Below are 20,654 nucleotides of genomic sequence, written 5' to 3'. Positions count from 1 at the left end.
ATCCTGGCAGACGGTTTTGTAAAACCTGACAAACTGATTCTAAAACTTATATGAAGATTCTCTGGGCACCTGGGTGGCTCAGTCAGTTCAGTGTCAGACTTCCACTTAGGTCATGATCTCAACGTTTTGTGAGTTCAAGCCCCGCGTCAGGCTCTGTGCTGACAGCTCAGAGACTGGAGCCTGTTTCAGATTCTGTGTCTCCCTCTCTCTCTGCCCCTCCACTTCCTGTGCTCATGTGCGCTCGCTCTCTCTCTCTCTCTCTCAAAAATAAATAAACTTTGAGACTCTTAAAAACTGAGAACAAACTGAGGGTTGATGGGGGAGGGTGGGAGGGGAGGGTGGGTGATGGGTATTGAGGAGGGCACCTGTTGGGATGTGCACTGGGTGTTGTATGGAAACCAATTTGACAATTCATTTCATATTAAAAATAAATAGACAAATAAATAATAAAACTAATATGAAAATTCTAAGCACCTGGAATAGTCAACACAATCTTGAGAAAGAACACAGTTGAAGTTTGAGAAATTTAAAGTTACAGTAATCACCAGTGTGGGGCTGGCATAGGGACAGACACAGAAGTCAAAGAAAAAGAATAGGGAGTCAAAAAATGAATCCTTAAACTGGCATATAGTGTTTGATCAAGAAGCCACAGCATTTCAACAGTAAAAGAATATTCTTTTTAACAAATGGTGCTAGAACAATTGAATATTCACATAGGAAAAATTACCCTTGACATTTCCCACACACCATTCACCAAATTAATTTTAAATGGATTATAGACCTAAATGTAACCACTGAAATTATAAAACTTCTGAAAGAACACATAAGAGAAAATTTTTGCAGCACCAGGTTAGGCAAAACTATTTTAGGAAAAAAAAATTTATGAAGCATAAAGACAAAAAATTGACCAATTAGATTCCATCAAAGTTTAAAACTGCTTTTCAAAGATACCACTGAAAAGATGAGAAGGCAAGCCTGGAAACATATTTACAACACACATATCTGATGATGGATTTGTATTCATAAATATATAAAGAACTTTGCGGGGCGCCTGAGTAGCTCAGTCAGTTGAGCATTCAACTTGGTTTCGGCGCAGGTCATGATTCCAGGGAGATGGGATCGAGCCCCACATTGGATTCAGCACTAAGCATGGACCCTGCTTGGGATTCTCTCTCTCTCTCTCTCTCTCTCTTTCTACCCCTCTCCCCCACTCTCTCTCACTCTAAAATTAAAAAAAAATTTTTTTAAGAACTTTGCAACTCAATAATAAGCAAAATAGCCAAATTGAAAAAATAAAGGAGGGAGGAGGCAAAACATTTGAGCAGACACATTTCACAAAAGAAAATATACAAATGACCAATAAATACATGGAAATAATTCTCAGAACCATTAGTTATCATGGAAATGTAGATTTAGATTTAGATTTAGTTATCATGGAAATGTAATTTTAGAATGTCTAAAATTAACAAGAAGCCCCTGGGTGGCTCAGTCAAGTAAGCGTCTGACTCTTAATTTCAGGTCAGGTCATGATTTCATGGTTTGTGAGTTTGAGCCCTGCGTCGGCTCTGTGCTGACAGCGTGAAGTCTGCTTGGGATTCTCTCTCCCTCTCTCCGTCTCTCCTTCTGCCCCTCTCCCCTGCTTGCATGCGCTCTCTGTCTAAAATTAAATAAACAAACAAATAAATAAGTGCTTCCCATGAATTTGAACTGAGGTATTACCGAAGGTCCTATAACATCTGCATAGACTAGAGTCCTGTCACAAGACAGGAGAAGGCATAAGAGAAATGGAAGGCAGCTTCACGAGGAGGCTGTTTTCAAAGAGTGAGGAGAACCAGGAAAGAAGGGCAGAAGGCCCAGGGTCTAGTAACAGCGGGGGGTCACTGGCCACCGAGGACTGAAGAGGGCAGGTTACCAAAATTCAATGAGAGTTAAACAATGGGAGAGGCCGCCCAATGGGACTGCCGGCTGCAGTGGTCGAAAAGAACCCCTGCCAAGCCATGGCAAGATGCCCTGGCTTCTCTCCTTCTCCTGCCCCCTGTTCTCCTGCTAGCTTCTTCCCTTGACAAAACCCAGGCAAAAGCTAGACAGCAAGGGATGCCAGAAGATACAGCTCCTTGACCTCAATCTTCTGGGACGGCGCAGGTGGAGGACAGAAAGTGGGTATGGACGGCAAACCAAGATCATCCAACATAGGATCCAAGCAGCATTTCAGAATTTGATGAGTCGAGTCTGTTTATCACACTGTTTTATGCCCAGCTCAGGACTTGGCTCTGCAAAAGGTATTTTTTATGGGGGGGAGAAAAGAGTACTTTGCCTTCTAAGGCACTTTTCCATCCCTTGTTTATTTGATCCTCACCAAAGTCCCGTGAGAAAAGAAGGGCAGGGATTACAGTCCCCATAGTAGAGATCAAAAAAGGAAGGTTCGAGGGGAGAAATGGCTCGTCCCAGGCGACAGCACCAGCAAAGGATGGAGTTCCATGTGACGATGCCTGCGTGAGTGTCCAAGCCCATCCATGTACTGATCAGACCGCAGGTGAAGAAATGGGCCTCTCTCGACTCGCTCTGTCTGGGGACAAAGGAGCCATTCTGGAGAATGGACAGAGTGGTCAAATGTCTAATACACTCAGGTCACACTCCGTCCTGTGATGGTCACCATGATTATTCTTAAACACGTATCTGCCTACTTGACTCCCCTGCTAACACCCTGCACCAAGTCCCTTGCCATCCAAGGCCGTCCGTGACTTGATCTCTGTTGTTATCTCCAAACTGTTGTCCTCCGTGCTCCCTGGAGATCTCTACAAAGCCCTAACTCAGGACTTTCTCACGCCCCATGGGCTCCCTACATACAGATGACTTCCACTTTGCCTCTTGACAGTAGCTGCCTTTTGAGACAGTAGCATCTCATTAACCTAATTTTATTAAGAAAGAGGAATTTCAAATAAATGGATTTTCCAAGTTTACCAAAAAAAACCTTTTAAATATGAATTAAATATCTCAGCTATTCAAAACGAAAGGTAGTCTCAACTCTCTTGGCTTTGTAAACGGAGGACATGAAACATAATTTTAGTCCTGTTTGGTCACCGTGCATTGCACCTTACAGCCACGTGACCTGTACACACGGAGCTGTCACTAGACCAGGAGCACACTGCAGTCCTGGCATGAAATGCCAGAAAATGGCCATTTACTGAGTTTTCTCTGTTTTTTTCCTGGTAGTTCTCTGCCAGGGTCTCTGGATTTTATGCAGCTTGCCTGAGCTGAACCCTGCACCCCCTTCCTCTTCACACTTTTGATTTTTTTGTATCTAATCTGCTGTGTCTTGGGAAACCAGATTGCCAAGATAGAACTGTTTCTTAAGTAAGAAAAAAATAAGTTCTGCACCAAAGCCAGAAAGCATTTTTGCTTTATTATCTGGGCTTTTTGACATTAGCTTTGACATCTCTGAGTCTTTTTGTGCCCATCCTGGTCCTCAGGTGTTTGTCACATCGCCCATGTGGCCAGATAAGTGACCTCTGAATGAGGAAGGTCTTATCAATGTCCTAGTAAATTACTGGGTGTGCTCCCCTAGCTCTGGCTCATTAAACTGTTCAGACGAAGGTTCACATCTGCTCCCACACCTCAGGGGCGCTTTCCAGAAAGTTATTTTCTCCCTTTCTGCCTTCTTAGCAAAACTGAATTATTAGAGGACAAGAAAATATGTTGGGGAAGGAGCAATCCTGTCATCCCGCAAGAAGGAGCCATTCTTAATCAGTGTCATCCCGGCCTCTGAGATTTGCACAGGTTCACGCTCGTTGACCAACCTAAAAAAGGCAGCCATTGGTCTACATTTCCCCTCAGGCCAGGGTGTTAAAATGATGAAAAATATAAAAGTGTCCTCCCTGGAAAGAGCATGACTGAGCCTTCAGGAAAACTGCTTAGGGGAGGTGGTACTCGGTAATGCAGCAAGAAGCAAGAAAAACACAATTTCTTTAGCATTCTGGGTTCGCCGCTCCTCTTTCCAGCCTCAGCTCCACCTTACACTCAGCCTTTCCTGAACCCCCCCTTCTGCCATCTGCAATGAACTTTCCTCCCACTTGCCCTTGCTGTTGTCCGTAAACCCAGCGAAACAACTCTGACGGTTTATCAAATGTATGCATTTACCATTCTGACTCCCCAACTAGTCTCCGAGCCTCCTGCGGGAAAGAGTTGGATCTTGTTCATCGTTCCTTTCCCAAAACCAGCACACTGCTGACATACAGAAGGTGTTTAATTAATGTTTCAAAGCTGGGATGAACATGCTTTTATAAAACCTAAGCTGCCGCTCCCTTGTTTCATTATTTCTCTGTGGTACGAGTCCGTCTGGATGGGTTCATTCCCGTACCTGCCTCGCATCAGAGTTTGGAACAACACTGAGCCTGTGGCTTTCAGGACTCAAGTAACTTGGGTTCAAAGATAGGGACACTATGCAACAGTTGTGCTTTATTTACTCTTACTTTTTCATTTCTCCTTTTATAAAAGACTGAATGTGTTTCTTGAAATTGCTTGTGTGCTTTTTGCAAAGAAGGTTTCGGTGCCTTTAGGCAGCCACTCAGGGGTCTATAACTATCTTGGTGCTCGAGGGTGGCGCTGGGGTGGACCCCAGGCTGCGGGGACTGGGAAAGGGCAGCTCAGACAACCTGTCCTGGACCAGCAGGCTACACAGGTTTTGTCTGTGGGTGGGTGATGCTACTAATGGGATTTATCAAAGGATGCAATCAGATGTGTGTGCATGGACGTTCATCACAGAAGTACACACGTTTTAGCAAAAAATTGGAAACAGTTCAAAGGCCAAGAAAAATCAAAGACTATGTGGTTCATTTGTAGAGTAGGCATCTAGGCAGCCATTAAAATTTATGTTATCAAGGAATATTCACTGTCATGAGAAAATGCTCATGACATAATATTATGTGGTCTATTACACATTACAGAATATATAAATTATACATACATATATGTATATTTGAGAAAGTAATACATATACATACATATTTGGGAAAATATAGTACATGCACACACCCACAGTAGTCCTTAAATCCTAGACGGTAGCAATTTTAAAGACTCATCAGACAAATTAACATCAAATTTGGGTGTTGATAAACACTATATTAATAATAATGTAACATTGGTTGTAAAACGTGTCCCAGTTTAAGAAACATAAAAATTAGGGGGGAAATCCACCTTTGTTCGAAAAGAGGAAATAAAGCCACATGATTTCAGATTTAGAAAAACAATGCACTGAAGTATATGTGAGACAATAATACAATGAAAAATTTCAAAATGTTAATGATGCTCGTCTCTGGATCGCTTCTAGTTTCTGAACAGAAATGATCTCTTCCATCAAGATGCTCAGAGCCTGGTAGAGGAAGACAGACACAGGAGCCAACGTGAGGAAGGATGGCAAGTACGTGACAGTTTCTGCAGAGTTCAAAGAGTTTACACGGGTCATTTCTGTGGGAAGTGCTGGGGTATAAAGGAAGCTTTCATCCATGGTGACGCTTGAGTGGAATCTTCACAGCGCAGCAGAGGTAGAGGGGCGGCCTGTTGAGGGAAGGCCACTGCCCACAAAGGGCATGAGCAAAGACATGGCTTTTTATAGGAACCACAGAGTGTGCTCACTATCCACAGTGAGTACCCACGTCGGGTGAGCAACTTCTGCAGGATTGGAAATATCTTGTTCCGGGGTGCCTGGGTGGCTCAGCCGGTTAAGCATCCCACTCCAGCTCAGGTCATGATCTCACAGTCCATGGGTTAGAGCCCCGCATTGGGCTCTGTGCTGACAGCTCAGAGCCTGGAGCCTGCTTCGGATTCTGTGTCTCCCTCTCTCTCTGCCCCTCCCCCACTCACGCTCCATCTCTCTGTCTTTCAAAAATAAATAAATAAACAATAAAAAATTTTTGAAATATCTTGTTCCATGCCATACAAAGATATTCCAAGATTCAGGTGCCATGGGACTTAAAATATCTAGAAGAGCTCACAGCACAAAGCAGGTGCTCAAAAACACCTGGGAAATGAATGAATGAATGAACAAATGAAGAAATAAAACTCAGGATTCAGCTCTTTCAGTCAAGCATTGTCTTTATGCTCTTCTTCCATTTTCCTTTTTTAAGAAAATCTTCCCTTCGTAGGGTTATCACTGTTATTGAACTTCAATGTCAATGAGCTAGATTTGAATGCCTAAGAGACTCTTGAAATTTTACAGAACTAAGAAACAAAGTGCTGAATTTTTACTTCATCTCCATTTACTAGCTTTGTAACCTTGGACAAATGGCTTGAGTTCTCTGAATCGTGGGGGTTCTCTTGTGTGTAGAACAGAGATAATTGTACCTCCCCTGACCTAATAGAATTGAGAGGCTTGTATTAGTTAAGTGTTAAAGCCACTTGTGACATCTAAAATTCTATACAGCTACAAGAGATGATCACTTTCTAAACCCATGGGAGAACTAAAAAGAATCAATAATTTGCCCAAGGGTGTGGGAAATGGCAAAACGAGACCCTTGATCCCTCATCTCTGGCCAATAATGCACTCTCACCCGGAGCCCTCTGTTGGGGTGGAAAGGAGGGAAAAGAGCAAAAACAACTGCACCCAGGAGGGGTTCCAAATCTGTTTTGCCTGATCTTGTAACTTTGTCCTCATCCTCTCCCGTTGACTTCTTAGGGAGCCACGCAGCCAAGGAGGCACAAAGCTGTGCATAAGTGCCATTTCTTCTGCCGGATCCAGTTGCCAGGCCCCTGTACAGGGAGAACAGCCAGGCCAGGCTGGGGAGGCCAAAGCTAACACAATTTGCATGGTGCGTCCACCTTTCGTCATGATTTCGCTCTTCCTTCACAGGCCAGGCTATAAGCATTCATCGTTTGGGGGTCTTCAACAATTAGAGCCCAGGACTCTTCTCAGGCCATATATCATGGCGCTGGAGTCAGGAGGTGCAGACAAAAGTCATCACTTGTGTTGATGTGGTGTGAAGGGGATGATTAATGAAAGTCACACACGGCCGCTCAGCTTCTGACTTACCTAAGCTTCACTAAAGTCGCTGACTTGGCTGTTTCTCATGGGCCATCTTCCCCACCCCTTTCCCCACCACTGCTTCCAATAATGGCTTCGGCTTTGGGAGTCTTATTTTGAAAGAGAGGGAGGGAAAACATTCATTGCCGTCACTGAAATCACAACAGGGTCTCTGACAAGTCTGTATGCTCGACTTTGGATTCTCTGACCACGGCTGCTTTTCTTGAATTTGAAAGCTATTCGCTCATTGAACAAATATTTGTGAGTACCTGTTCTAGGTGCTCAGGGTATGTCAGTATGTAAAACAGACAAAATAGTGCTTGCCCTGGTGAAGTTTACATTCCTGTAACTGAAGACAGGTATTTATGAGTAAACCGTAAAGTACACGAGAGGTGTTAAGTGCTATGGGGGAGAGGAGGACAGAGCAGAGGATGGGAGTCGAGTACTGGGGTAAGGTGTCCGTTGCAATTTTCATTAGAGCAGTCAGAGGAAACCTCATCGATAAGCTGATGTTTGAACAAAACTTGAAGGAAATAAGGGGGTTAGCCAAATGGATACCTGAGGGAGGAGTGTGCTGAGGAGGAGAAACACCCACTGTAAAAATGCAAAGGTGGAAGCATGTCTGAAAGTCTTGAAGAACCGCAATGAAGGCTAGTGGGGCTGTGGCTGCTTGCGTGAGGGGGTAAAGAGAGTAGGGATGAGATCAGAAAGGAAACAGGGCCCAGGTCACATAGGGTCTTTAGGACATTATGGGACCACCAGCTTTTTCTTCGTCTGAGACAGGAAGTCACTGGAAGGTTTTGATCTAATTTATGCTGGAAATGAGTCATCCTGGCTATCTATTTGAGAATACACAATGGATCGTAAAAGGAGAGGAAGAGACACCAACCACACTGGAAGCTTTGACAGTCATCCAGGTGAGACATGATGGCAACCTTGACCTGAGTGTTAACAGTGGAGAGCTGAAGTGAACAACGACCAAATCCTCGATATACCGCATCTTGTTAAAGCTTAAGATGCCAGTTTGCGGGACACATTCCTAACGTGGAGATACAAAAAGCTGACATGATCTGTACCTTGGTATCCAGGAAATACGGTATTTTTAAGTTGAACTGAAAATTTTCTGGCAGATTGGAAGTAGGGATGAGAGTGTAAGTGGAGTCAGGGATGTCTCCAAGGTTTGTGGCCTGAACAATCCGGAGGCTGCAGCTTGAAGAGGAAGGGGCACAGGAGGGGCAGGTTGGGGGTGCTGGCTGAGATGCAAATCAGAACAGTTTGGGACATGTTGAGTTCAGTATTTTCTACCAAAAATACAAGTGAGAATATCCGGGAGGCAGTTGATTATAGGAGTTCAATAGAGATTTAGACTAGAGATAGAAATTTGAGAGTCAGAGGATATAAATAATAATTGAAGCCAAGAGACTGAATGAAGTCACCAAAGGAAGGAGTGTAGATAGGGAAAAGAGGTCCCAAATATGGAGCCTGGGGCCTCACAAACGTAAGACGTCTGAGTGGGGAAAAGAAGCCAGCCAAGGACACCAAGAAGAAGTTAACAAGCAAGATAAAATGAAGTAACAGAAATAATTGAAAATGGCCGCAAGTTCTGGATTGGCATGGAGATGAGGCAAAAATAAGCTCTAAAAATGCTTCTAAAATAGACACAACAAGAATGGCTCGTTTCTGTGCTCTGTTGACAAGAGGTGAATGCATGGTCAGGAGGGGACCCTGGTGGGAAAGGCCAAAGCAAGTAGATGGTAAGATGGGAGAACTATCACAGCAGAGGTGAGAAGAACAGGGGACCTCGTCGATTATCACACTGTTCTTTTACTGCCTTTGTTCTGAAGCTGCCTTGCTCTAGAGAAGATTCAGGATAGTTTGTGAGAAATCATCTTTGTTCGCATTGAGTGTTTTTAACCTTATGAAGCAATTTTGCCTCCCGTCCTGTGTTCTCTCTACCCCTTACTCAGCAGATGCTGCAGTTCCCCAAACATTCATCCATTCAGTCACTTGTTCAGGCCACAATATTTATTGACAACACTGGGAGCCAGTGTTCCAAGTGCCGGGTCTGATGGCTGACTTGAAGACACCTGGTTCCAGCCTCCTTTTCCAGCTTGAAGCCAGTCCAGACACAAGACTAAGCGCTCCACGAACTGATTTCTTCGACACTGACAACACCCTGCATTGCAATCCACAAAATGCAGAGAAGAAACCCAGGACGCAGGAGCCACGAGCAGCCCGGCCAGCAAGCACCAAAAGTTCCCGTGCTAAGTCAGGTCCACACTGACCCGGGACTCATTTATCCCTCCCGAGGTAGGCAGGGAAAGCAGGAAGTCACCAACAGTAATGACAGCCAACATGTGCCATGCCTCTCATGTTGAAAATCAATGGTCCTATCTTGCATTTAAGTTAAGCCCCGGGGCAGTGTTGGGAGGGGAATACAGTTGGCATCCTGCCTTGGATGAGGAAGCAAAGGCTCCAGGGAGGTGAAGTGGTTTCCCCAGGGGGCACAGCTGGGGGTGTGGGGTGCTCAGCAGGAACCCAAGCCCCAGTCTTCAGATGGTGTGTAGCCAGCAGTGGGTTGGGTGCTGGGGGGAAGCTACAAACAGATAAACGGTAAAGGACCTGCCTCAAAACAAGAGCAAGTAGGCGAGTGAGGGAGCCAGGAAACAGCTGGAAGGAGACAAGGCTCCGAGTAGTGCAAGGGAGCAGGCACTCGGGGACAGACAGGGAGGAGCATGGCCCGTCCCTAAGTGGGTTTCGAGGGGGAGCCCAAACCACGTACTGCTGTCAAGAAAGGAGCCAACAAAACCTCAGCGCTATGTGGCAGGCCCAGCAGAGGGAAACCAACAGTCCTGGATATTAGGCGCGCCAGCTGTCCCAGCCTGCCCAGGACTGAGGCCACTTGCTGGGACACGGGACTTCTGGTCTCAATAGCAGGAAGATCCCAGGCAACCCGGGACGAGCTGGACACTCAGGGTTAGAATTCCAGCCCTGCTGCCCTCTAGCTAGATGTGTCTTGGGCAAATTACTTCCCCTCTTCTGATCTTCCACTACAGTGCGTGTGTACGAACAGGGCCCTGGCAGGTTTATCAGATTTTAGTGAAACAAGCAAAAAATCCCTAACATTCCATCTGGCACTTGGAAGGCGTTCCATTAATGGCAGCTGTCATTATTACTGTGAGGTTATGAAAATGAGACCTTCAACTGTACTGTTCTCGCCATTCTTGAAGCTGAAATGCAAACTTCGGGGGGGCCTCCCAGAAACAGCTCTCCTTGGAGCCGGGTTTGGAGCCGGCTGTTACGGATCTTCATAAACACCGTAAACCTCAAAAAGCTGAGGCAGCGTTACACAAAGCGAAACCCAGCTATGGGCTCCTTGCTCCTCTGGCTGCTCCTTGGAAGTTTCTGTAACTCCCAAGGTAAAGCATATCTTAGAGGAACTTCCCCGCAGGAAAAGTTTATCCCACCAAGTTGACCCGGGGAGTAACACGGAAGCCAACGGAGTTTCCTGGTGACAGCCCAAATATCCAGGCCTCAGGGCTCCTAACCCACCTCAGTGTACCTCTTGCCCCACCCTCTTGCCCGCCCAGCACATTCCCATGAGGACTGAAAAGGGTCTTGAGCCAACCTGATAACACCCCAGTAACTAACCCCTGGCCTACTAGGTTTAAGTATCTCCTCTACGGAAGATCATCTTAATTTCCAGGTGTATTTGATGCATTAACCCACAGCTCTGTTACAAACAGAAAACTCAGGCCCTGTAGAGAAAACCGTTTTCTCTCTCTCTAGGTGAAAGTCCTTGCTTTGAGGATCTGCATCACACTATAGGCCTTTAGCGCTTTGGGCCTCAACCTCCATCGTGTCTACTGCATTGTAATGCAATAATCGACCTATGTGCCAGCACGACTCTTGGAAGACAGGACATACTGACGCATGCCTATCCATGGACATGGAATACAGCATAGCAGTTAAGAACGGCACGGCCCAGCTAGTAACGGAAACACTGTTTCCTGTTAGGGTGACAAAAAAAATGTTCTAAAATGGACTGTGGTGATGTTTTCTCATCTCTGCTAAATATACTAAAAACTACTAAACTATATACCTTCAGTAGGCGAATTGCAGAGTATGTGAATTACATCTCAACAAAGGTGTTTTTATTTTTTATTATTTTTTTAAAATATGAAATGTATTGTCAAATTGTTTTTCATACGATGCCCAGTGCTCATCCCAACAGGTGCCCTCCTCAATACCCATCACCCACCCCCCCCATCAACCCTCAGTTTGTTCTCAGTTTTTAAGAGTCTCTTATGGTTTCGCTCCCTCCCTCTTGACAGCAAGAACACCACTGCCTGCCTTTGCATCCCAGCCTCACGACTTACCCTGTGATTTGGAGTCATGGCTTCTGGGTTTCAGTTTTTTCACTTCTAAATTGGGTTCAAGCAATCCCTACTTCACAGGGTTGTTATGAGGAATGAAACTGGCAATTTTTTTTTTTTTTTGTATGTATTGCTCGGTACCTGACACACAGCAAGTGAACGATAAAGACTTCTCAAATGTATATCCCCGCAAGTTCCTACAGGAATCCCAGTGTGAGACACGTTAGCCCATGTGCCTCCATCAGCAGAAAGAGAACTGGACTAAGGGATCAAATGACTCGCGTTCAACTTCTGATCACATCCTTAGAGCAGGAGGTCTTTGAACAAATCCCTTTCCTGGTTACCCTGAGACTCAGCTTCCTCACCTGACAAACGAAGCTGAAAATTAATTGGTCCCACCAACTTCAAAGGCTTGCTTCGAAGATGAAGTGAGTTCACATATATGAATGCCCTTTAAAACTATCAAGTAATGTGCACATTTAAGTCCCTGCCAGAAATTGGTTTTGCCTTAAAAATGGCCCAGGTTTCTCTCTTACTACAAAAGTCCTATTATGCTCTCCCACACTCCTGTACTCGTGCATCACTGTAGGAACGTGAACCAAATATCAGGCCCAGCGGCGGGAGTGGGGCTTGACCTGTGAGAGAGCAAAAATGCAACTGGGCTCTGAGGACCAGCTAGGTCCTACTGTGCCGTGCTCTGGTTGGGCGGGACCTCCAAAGAAATACTATTCCTTTAAATTTTGCCCCTTTATGGCTCACAAATGAATACATCCAGACAGCAGCTGTTGAGCTCAGCCAGGGCCCCACTCCCAGCATTTCCAGGGGAGGAGGCTGAAATCTGGTGAGCCAGCTCTAAAATCCCAATTCAAAAGACTCTACCGCCATCTACTGGCCCTTGGAGTTGGGGATTCCGTTGGCAAAAAGCCAAGAAACGACTTGGTGGGGGAGGACGGTGAAAGGGAGGAAGTCTTGGGTGATCTTACCACACACAATGGAAGGAACCTTATAAACCAATTAGTCCACCCCCTCATTATCCAAATGGAGAAACTGGCACAAAGAGGTAAAAGGGCTTGTCTGAGACCATGTCTCTAGCCCATAGCAGCCCATGTCTCCTAGGTCCAGATCTGAGCTCTGCCTGATGCCACCCCATTTCTATCTGAAAATATGAACGATCAGCGAGGCTGGCTGAGAGGAAGAGTTTCTGCAAGGCACCCCCTTGCTCTCCATCTTCTGTTCCACCTTCTTCCCTTCGCACCAACAGCCCCAGACTCGATCTGCATTGGCATTTTCTTCTCCATCTAGAACCCAGATGACTCATCCCATTCAGCAATCCCTTTTAGGGATAAAATGGTGAGCCACTCACTTGAAGGCATTTGCTTATATTTTTAAGAACACAGAGATCCTGTATCATAGGGTCTCAACTCACCCATACTGTAGACAAGGAGACTCAGTCTCTGTGACATCAAAGAACGTTCTATGGCAGTAGCTCCTAAGGAGCCTGACGTTAGGACCATTGGGGATCACTGACAACATCCAAAGCCCAGGACAGACCCCAGACCTATTAAACTGGAATCTCTGGGGGTGGGAGATGGGCAGCAGCAGTTTGGAAGCCCCGCCCCCTTGCCAGGTGATTCCAGTACACAGGTTTGGAAGCCGCTGACTTACAATCACTCAGTAGGTGAGACAGCAGAACCCCAGGCCTTCCAACCCCAGGCTGGTGAATAACGGTGATGCCCACATTTCAACTGTTTGCATCACACTTCCAATACTTTTGCCAATTCCACACTCTAACTGTATCATTAATAACATTATAAGTGACCCCTTTCTTACTTAAATCAAGATGCTTTTAAGGGAACACCATTACTTTCCGAAACGGAAAAGCCGTATCACTTGCCACAAAACTCAACCATAAAATTAAATACACTTAAACACAAAAACCAAAATAAAAATGTACAATCGTGTATGAAATAAAGTTACTTCATTTTTCAGTTTGGGAGCTCTTGCTTACTGAGAGCAAAGAAAGTCCTCCTCTCTGCTCCTGATGAGACTGAGAGAAATGTGCCAAAAATCCACCTTCGAGCAGAGACTTGTGTGTTCAGCTGATGCCTCTATGTGTCCGCCGTTTTTCCCCTCTGTCATTCCGTCTCTCCCCGGTCCCACTAGGGAGCTTGGGGGGAGACTCCCGTCAGGATCCTCACTGTCGTAAGCCCCGGGCCCAGGGACCGCGGGCTCTCAGCCAAGCTGCACTGGTGTCCTGCCCAGGGTCTTCTCCAACAGCCAGGTCACCCTCAAGCATTGCTAAGAGCAAGACATTCTTTTCGCACGGCGCAAGCCCCTTCCCGATCGGCTGGCCCACCTGTCGGAGTGGAACCGTCCGCTCTTTATCCCCCGCGGCCTGCAGACCAACTCCACGGCCCACATTTCCTGCAGGTGAACATCATCACGCTGCTTGCTCAGAACACAGCTGTTTGGCACAGGCAGGCAGCAGATGTGAAGCCCGGGCCCCAACTGCGCTTGGCTGCCGCATCCTCAATCCCGCGGACCCACAGCAGCTGAGAGTGGCTGTCTTAATTGAACAGAAAGAGGGTCAATTAGCAATTACTGCCGATGGCACAATTTGTGTCTGTGTTGAAAATATTTGGGAATCAGTCTTCTTCAACAACCACCTGGAAGTAAACTCGTTGTCCAATTTTTTCTCCCAAGCAGATAAAATCATCACCCGTACACCTTCAAAGGAAGAAACTTTTAAACTGATTACCGCATTAAGATATGGTCAATTTACACACTTATGGAAAAGCAGAAAAGCAAAAAAAAAAAAAAAAAAAAAGTAAAACGCACTGGTGGTCCCACCACCTATACGAAAACCACTATTAACCCACATGAGAATCCTCTCTTCGTTACATACCTGATTTCACATTTCTATACAAAAATGAGTACAGACAAAACACACCATTTTGTTTCATGTGTTTCCGATAGCAATACATTACAACCATTCTATCATTCAGTGTCCCTACATAATTGTAATGAATGCACAAATTCCATTACAAATGATCAAGATAACATGGAGAGAGCACGAGAATTAATGTACCGAGTATCGTAAATATTAGATATTGCGCCAGCTGTTTTAAAGATGCAAAAGCGAAGGTAAATGAGCAGCCAGTTAATCCGGCAAGCTTGTTTCCAACCTAAACTCCTACGTAACCTGTGCTGACTTTGCATGCCTGACTGTAAGATTCACCTTGAAATCTGCATTTGTAACATGTAGCGCATTTTATCATAAACTGAACTCCAAATGAGTACCCAAGAAGAGCCACCTGAAGTGGCCGATGGCCATCACGCAGAAGGACACGTTGGGTGGGATTTTGCCTCTGATGGAGAGAGCCGGGGTTGGATATGGTTTCTTGCTCCATCAACAATTGCACGTGTCAAGATTGGAGACGAATTCTGGACTAGACACCAGGAGATCTGGGCTTTGTCCTCACCACTTCCGTTCACCCACCAAAAAGCCATGGCCAAGCCAGGAACTCAATTTATCTGGACCTCAGTTTCCTCATCCATGTGCTAGGGTAACCCAATCCGCCCTGCCAAGCTCAGAAGCTTCTGGACAACAAATAAAACAATAAAGCGCTATACAAACATAAGAGATCCTTACAAATTCTTCTACGGATCTATCAACAGAGAATTTATCTAGCGTTCGAAAATACATCAAAGAATTTTAAACAGGGAAGGAAAGTTGGAAGCCAACTAATTTTAGAAATAGGGAAACTGACTTCCTGAGAAGTTAGGAGGTCGGCTCTGAGTTTCACAGGGAGTTAGGAGCCCAGCTGGTGCCAGAAGCCAGCGTTGGGATCCCCAGGCCAATCTTCCTTCTATAAGGCCACCTTGGGGGTGATGAACGTCCCCAGCATACTCACAAAAATGTGTGGAAGGCAATTCCGTTCATTTCTGTTTACTTCGGTTGAACAAAAATGGACGTTTGCCACCTACGGTGACCTATTCAATCACTGATTCCAGCACTGATTTGTTTTACCTAAACTTAACTTGACTTTCAAAGTTGAAGGTTGTAGATTTCTTACCTAAAAAGAGCTGCCTGAAAAGAACAGAGAAAAACATGAAGAAATTTGGGGGCTGAGTTTTGCATGTGCTGGGAGCTTTTGCTCCTGAAGCCAGATACAGCGTTCTCCTGGACGGACCTGCCATTTTGTTTGGTCAACTGATCACATCCCAGGCATCTGGAGAGCTGCCAGCGTGGGGAGAATTGGTTACAGAGTCACAGAGCAGTGCGGCCCCATCACATGAAAGTCACTTCCAGCTTGGAACGGATTGCAAATTCCTGCCTTCTGAGTGGTGTTTCAGATGACTGGGAGCTGGTCTGTCTGTGGGCAGTCACCAAAGCAGCAGAAGGACGTCAGGGGGAGCAGAGACATTCCAACATCCTGCCGGAGACCCCCAGTCACAGAAAACAGGACTTTCGGTGCTCCACCAAGCCTTGCCTTGACTTAAGGTTTTTGATCAAAAAAATATCAAGTTTCAATCTGCCTTCATTTTGAAACACAGAAAGCATTTGTTATCCAACAGCACAGGGGCTCTCCTGCCCCAACCTGGAGCTTGTCCAAGGAGGACAGGGTTTCACATGTCTATGTCAGAGCCTCTTGGCGCTTATTGTGTGCCAAGCACAGTGCTAGGTGTGTCGCCTGCCCTGACTCATCTAATGCTCACACTTAAGCTCTGGGGGGGGGGGGGGGGGGGGGGGCGTACCCATACCACAAGGAATCTGGGAAGGTTAAGGAACTCATACAAGGTCAATAACTGGTACATGACAATGGAGGCAATTAACCCAGTCTGCCTGACTCCAAAGTCCAAGCTCTAAACAAGCTGGATCTCTAGGAGGCCTCCCATCCCCCTACCAGACAGAAAGACCTCCAAATCAATGGAAGAGCATTAAGGATCTGGCCTTAGTTTTGCTGATTCTGGGACCGTCTCAATTCCCAACCACCCACCGCAAGGTTTCTCAGCCTTAACTTCTGGAAAGTTCTCCTTATGTCAAAATGTTTCGTCACCCTTAACTCCTGCCTCTGCACACCACAGTCCTCCCAGCTCCCGAATGGCCCCCCTGAGAAGTCGGCCTCAGGCCCCGTTCCCATGAAACAGATCCCCTGACATCACAAAGGGATTTCTGTCTGACCTCCATCCTTCTAATCACAGTTTAAGTGGAGTGCGTCTTGCTCTCATCTAAGTGAAAGAGCATGATTGTCCTCAATTTCATGTTGCCCCCGCAGTTACAATATGTGCTTACATCTGGTGGTGTAAAACATGATTAAATTTTTTCCTAAAACCCTAGGGCTGGAAGGGGCTTGGAAATTTTATCTTTTACTTCCTCCTGCCTTCAGACAGAAGCCCCCCGCACTGACTCCCCAGTCAACAAAAACACAGAAACATCCAGTGAGATCTGTAGGAAGAGTATTACTAACCTCACCTGACATATTTGGAAAGCAAGGCAGAGTGACCGATCTGAAGTCCCTTGAGCAGATTGTGGGTAAGGCAAGAATTGGGCCTGTTGGAGCGAGCTCTGGTCCCACACAGCCTTTTCCATAGTGTCTAAGCACCACCACTAACCACACGTGGTAGACACCATAAAGGTACACAGACATATGAGCACAGCCTCTCATCACAGGCGTTCAATTTCATGTATCCAACATTTTCAGCACTGTGCTAGGGATACAGAGGCAGACACATCAGTTTGCCACCCCGGAGAAGCTCAGGTCAAAGCCTCAAAATCAATAACCATCTCAATAACAGACTGACATTGAACACCCTCTGTACATGAAGCAAGGCCTTCCAAGCTGGATTGTTAGGGACGGTCCTACATCTGCCTGGTCCCTTCCCTGACATCCCACAATGTTCTGTAGCACATAGAGCACAATGCAGCCCTCAGGGTGAGTCCTAGCCTGGCCCTGCCACCCACCAGTTGAGTGGCTATGGGCAAATTACCTCCCTGGATTGAACCCCAGTTTCCTCATATCTAACAGCAAGGTTAATAATGCCCCCCCAAAATATGTCCACATTATAACCCCAGAACCTATCGATGTGACTTTAATTGAAAAAGAGTTTTTGCAGATGTTACAAAGTTAAGGATCTTGAGATCACCCTAGGTTACGCAGGTGGACCTTAAATCCAGTAACAAGTATCTTATGAGAGATATCAGGAAGGAAGACACAGGGAAAAGAGAAGAAGTCTGTATGAGGACAAAGACCAAGATGGGATTATATAGTCACAGGCCAAGAAATATCCAGAGCCACCGGAATCTGTAAGAAACAATGATTCTCCCTCCAGAGCCTTTGGAGACAGTATGGTCCTGCTGGCACCTTATTTTTCAGATTCTGCCCTCAAGAATGGTGACAAAATAAATTCCTGGAGTTTTCTTGAAGCCACTAAATTTGTGATAACTTGTGAAGGTAGCCCTAGGAAACATACCTATTTCGTGGGCTGCTGGGCATGGAAACCATCCTATCTTGGAGTAAGCCCTTCATTGTGTGATTGGTGTTATTCTTGCCCTCACCATGCTCAGAGTCACCTCAAGTCCCTGCCCATTCTGTCCCTCCCACCTGGACACTGTCACCCTACCAAAGATCCAGAATAAAGGTTTCCGTGTTTTGATTTAGGGATGTTTATTTGTTATTTACTATTTCCTGTGGACACTGTTCAAAATAATAGCACCCAGTTTTTATTCAGATGAATCTGAAAGGGACAGAAATAATGTATTTTGAAATACATTACATAATATACTACTACTAATATAATACAATAAAATTCATATAATAGCTTATGTATTTCTAACACACAAAGTCACTATATCCAACCAGTACTCTGACCAGCATCCTTTCTGATCGGTTTGTGATTAGGTCATAACGGGGGACTATTCTGCCGTCACGCTGTCCACAGACCCTGCTTCTTCATCTCCAAGGGAAGGGGAGAGTCCCCAGAAGTGGCCTGGAAGACCTCACACAGACAACTGAGACTAACTAGTCCAGCAGGTTCAAACTGTGCTTGGGGAAGCCAAGTTTGTATGAATGAGCCTTGCAGGATGCATGTGGGCGCGGGGAATGGCAGGATCCTGGGAGTCCTACCTCCTTCACAAGGACCTGCTCTTTTTATCTGCTCTGTAAACCTGGAATATGCATATGATTCTGCTTTAGAAAAAAATTTAAAGCACTCTGATGTGTTTTTAAAAAACAAGTGTTTGAACTACTGATATGGCACACTTCCTCTGCAGGCAGAAAACTGAGCTCCAATGTGCAGGATCCCTCAGTGAGGGACTGAGAGCCAGGACCAGAATGTTCAGACTCTGGACTTTATCCAGGGACTGTCTGCTCCAGCAACCACGGCCACAACCACCCAACCCCACTGTGAGGCCTTGGAGTGCTGCCATTGCTGGCCCCGGGGCTCCTCTCCAGGTAGGACAGCCCCTGCGCCTCTCAAGTCCATGCCTGGGGTGGGAGGGGACGCCCAGGTGGTCCCGGCTGCCCCTCCTCTGGGGGTGGGCTTGGTCTCCACCTGCACCCGGGCAGTCCAGTCTCAGGCTACTGCTGCCCGAGGTGGTGTCACTGCCTGGGAAATCTTCCTCTCCGGTGTACCTTCCTCCTTAGAGCTGACACCCAGACCTTATCTCAGGTGAGGAAACGTCCAGAGCACAGGCCCATGGACATGTTTCTTGAAACACAATCAGAAGGCTGGTGTTTCCATGGATTAGAAAGTGAAGGGGAAAAGGCACCCAACAATTACCAAGCCGGTTTTGAGAATGAGCCCTTATCTGTCTGGACCCAGGGGCCGGCCGGCCAATGGGACCACCAGGAAAAGTCCAAGCCAGGGACAAAGAGTCTACCACACAAAAGTAAATGCAAAAAAATAAACATTAACAAGAGAGCCGTGGCCCCAAAGCCCTGGGCCACAACCAGCTGCTGTACCAAAGCGAAAAGACAAGAAAGCACTGGAAAATGTAAGCCCAGCGTAAGGCTGCCATCACAGAAAGATGTCTCAACGAACTGCAGTCAAATTAGAAACATTCGTGCAGGGACGCCTGGGTGGCTCCATTGGTTGAGCATCCGACTCTTGATTTCGGCTCAGGTCATGAACCAAAACTCATGGGATCAAGCCCCACATCGGGCTCCACACTCAGCTTAAGATTCTCTCTCCTCTCTCTGTCTCCCTCTGCCTCTCTCCCCTGCTCACACACTCTCTCTCTCTCAAAAAAAAAAAAAAAAAAAAAAAAAGGGAGACAAGAAATGTTTGCACAGCGTCTTCCCTCAAGGGACACCCAGTGCAGTGAACAGGGTACTAGGTGTAGTGTGTATTTGAAAGCTGAGCATCAGTAAGATTCCAAAGATTCCGATAATAGTTCCAAGCAGAAGAAGAAAAACATTTAAAAGGTGATACAAAGCACCACACAGTCAATGAGTGACCAGATAAATGGTGGAATTTATAGTTACCAGAAGAGTTCAGAGAGGACACCCAGGCAGGCAGGATTAGTAAGATCTGGCTTGATAACATCTCTCATTTCTTAAGTACCTACTACCTGCCAGAGTTTGAGGATTTCACCTTTGACAACTCCACAAGGTCTGCATAAACATTTCCACTTCAAGAGGGAAAGCTGGAAGCCAGAGAGGCCAGGCGGCCCCGCACAGTAGCTGAGTCGTGGAACCAGAGTGGGTGTGAGGCCTGGGCCTGGCCATTTCCTGAGCGTGCTCAGCTAGAGACGGCAAGGAGAATCTGGATACAAGCAAAAGGGAGGAGACATCATTCCAGGCAGGTGCAAAGAGCATCTGAAATCAAAGGCAGGAAAGTCCCAAGCACACTCAAAGCCATTAACAGAGAAATTCAGCTGGGATGGAGATTCCTGGAATGGGCAGTATCAGCTGAGTACTCGCTACACTAGGTGAGATTCTAAGAACTTTACACGTATCATTTCCTTTAACCTTCACAATAACCCTGGGAGGTATGGAATATAATCATTCCCAATGTATGGCTGAGAATACAGAGGCACAGAGAAGTAAAGTAACTTGCCCAAGACCACACAGCCGGTAAGAGGCAGAGGTAGGATTTGAACACGTTCTGGATTGAAAGTCCACGTTCTTAATCACCACATTACACTGGTGGTGTGTTTGCTGTAGACAAGCTGAAGAGGCTGGATTCGGGGTGGGCATTGCCTTGAACGGTAGGTGCACGTGACCTTTCAGCAGAAAAAATAAAATAAAATTACAACAAAA

At 46.1% G+C, this 20,654-nt stretch overlaps 1 protein-coding gene across 5 annotated transcripts in view; it reads right to left on the bottom strand.

Moving 5' to 3' along the window:
- The window catches only part of LOC147571832 (uncharacterized), an 85,498-nt gene that overhangs the window by 48,572 nt on the left and 16,272 nt on the right, over nucleotides 1-20,654 (bottom strand). The window contains exons 3-4 of one of the 5 annotated variants that reach the window (XR_015247074.1): nucleotides 15,306-20,617; nucleotides 11,164-13,957 (exon numbers count right to left, since the gene is read on the bottom strand). The exons of 2 other annotated variants lie outside the window; for them this stretch is intronic. The gene's annotated coding sequence lies outside the window, so the exon portion shown is untranslated. Of the gene's footprint in view, nucleotides 1-11,163; nucleotides 20,618-20,654 lie in introns of those variants that run through there. 2 more of the 5 variants (XR_015247075.1, XR_015247073.1) reach the window with 2 other exon arrangements.

This window comes from Puma concolor, chromosome F2 (assembly GCF_028749965.1).
Source record: "Puma concolor isolate L17-30 chromosome F2, mPumCon1.1.hap2, whole genome shotgun sequence".
NCBI classification, from domain to species: Eukaryota; Metazoa; Chordata; class Mammalia; order Carnivora; family Felidae; genus Puma; species Puma concolor.
Note: the sequence above shows the minus strand (reverse complement) of the source record. Positions and strands in the feature narration are given on the sequence as shown.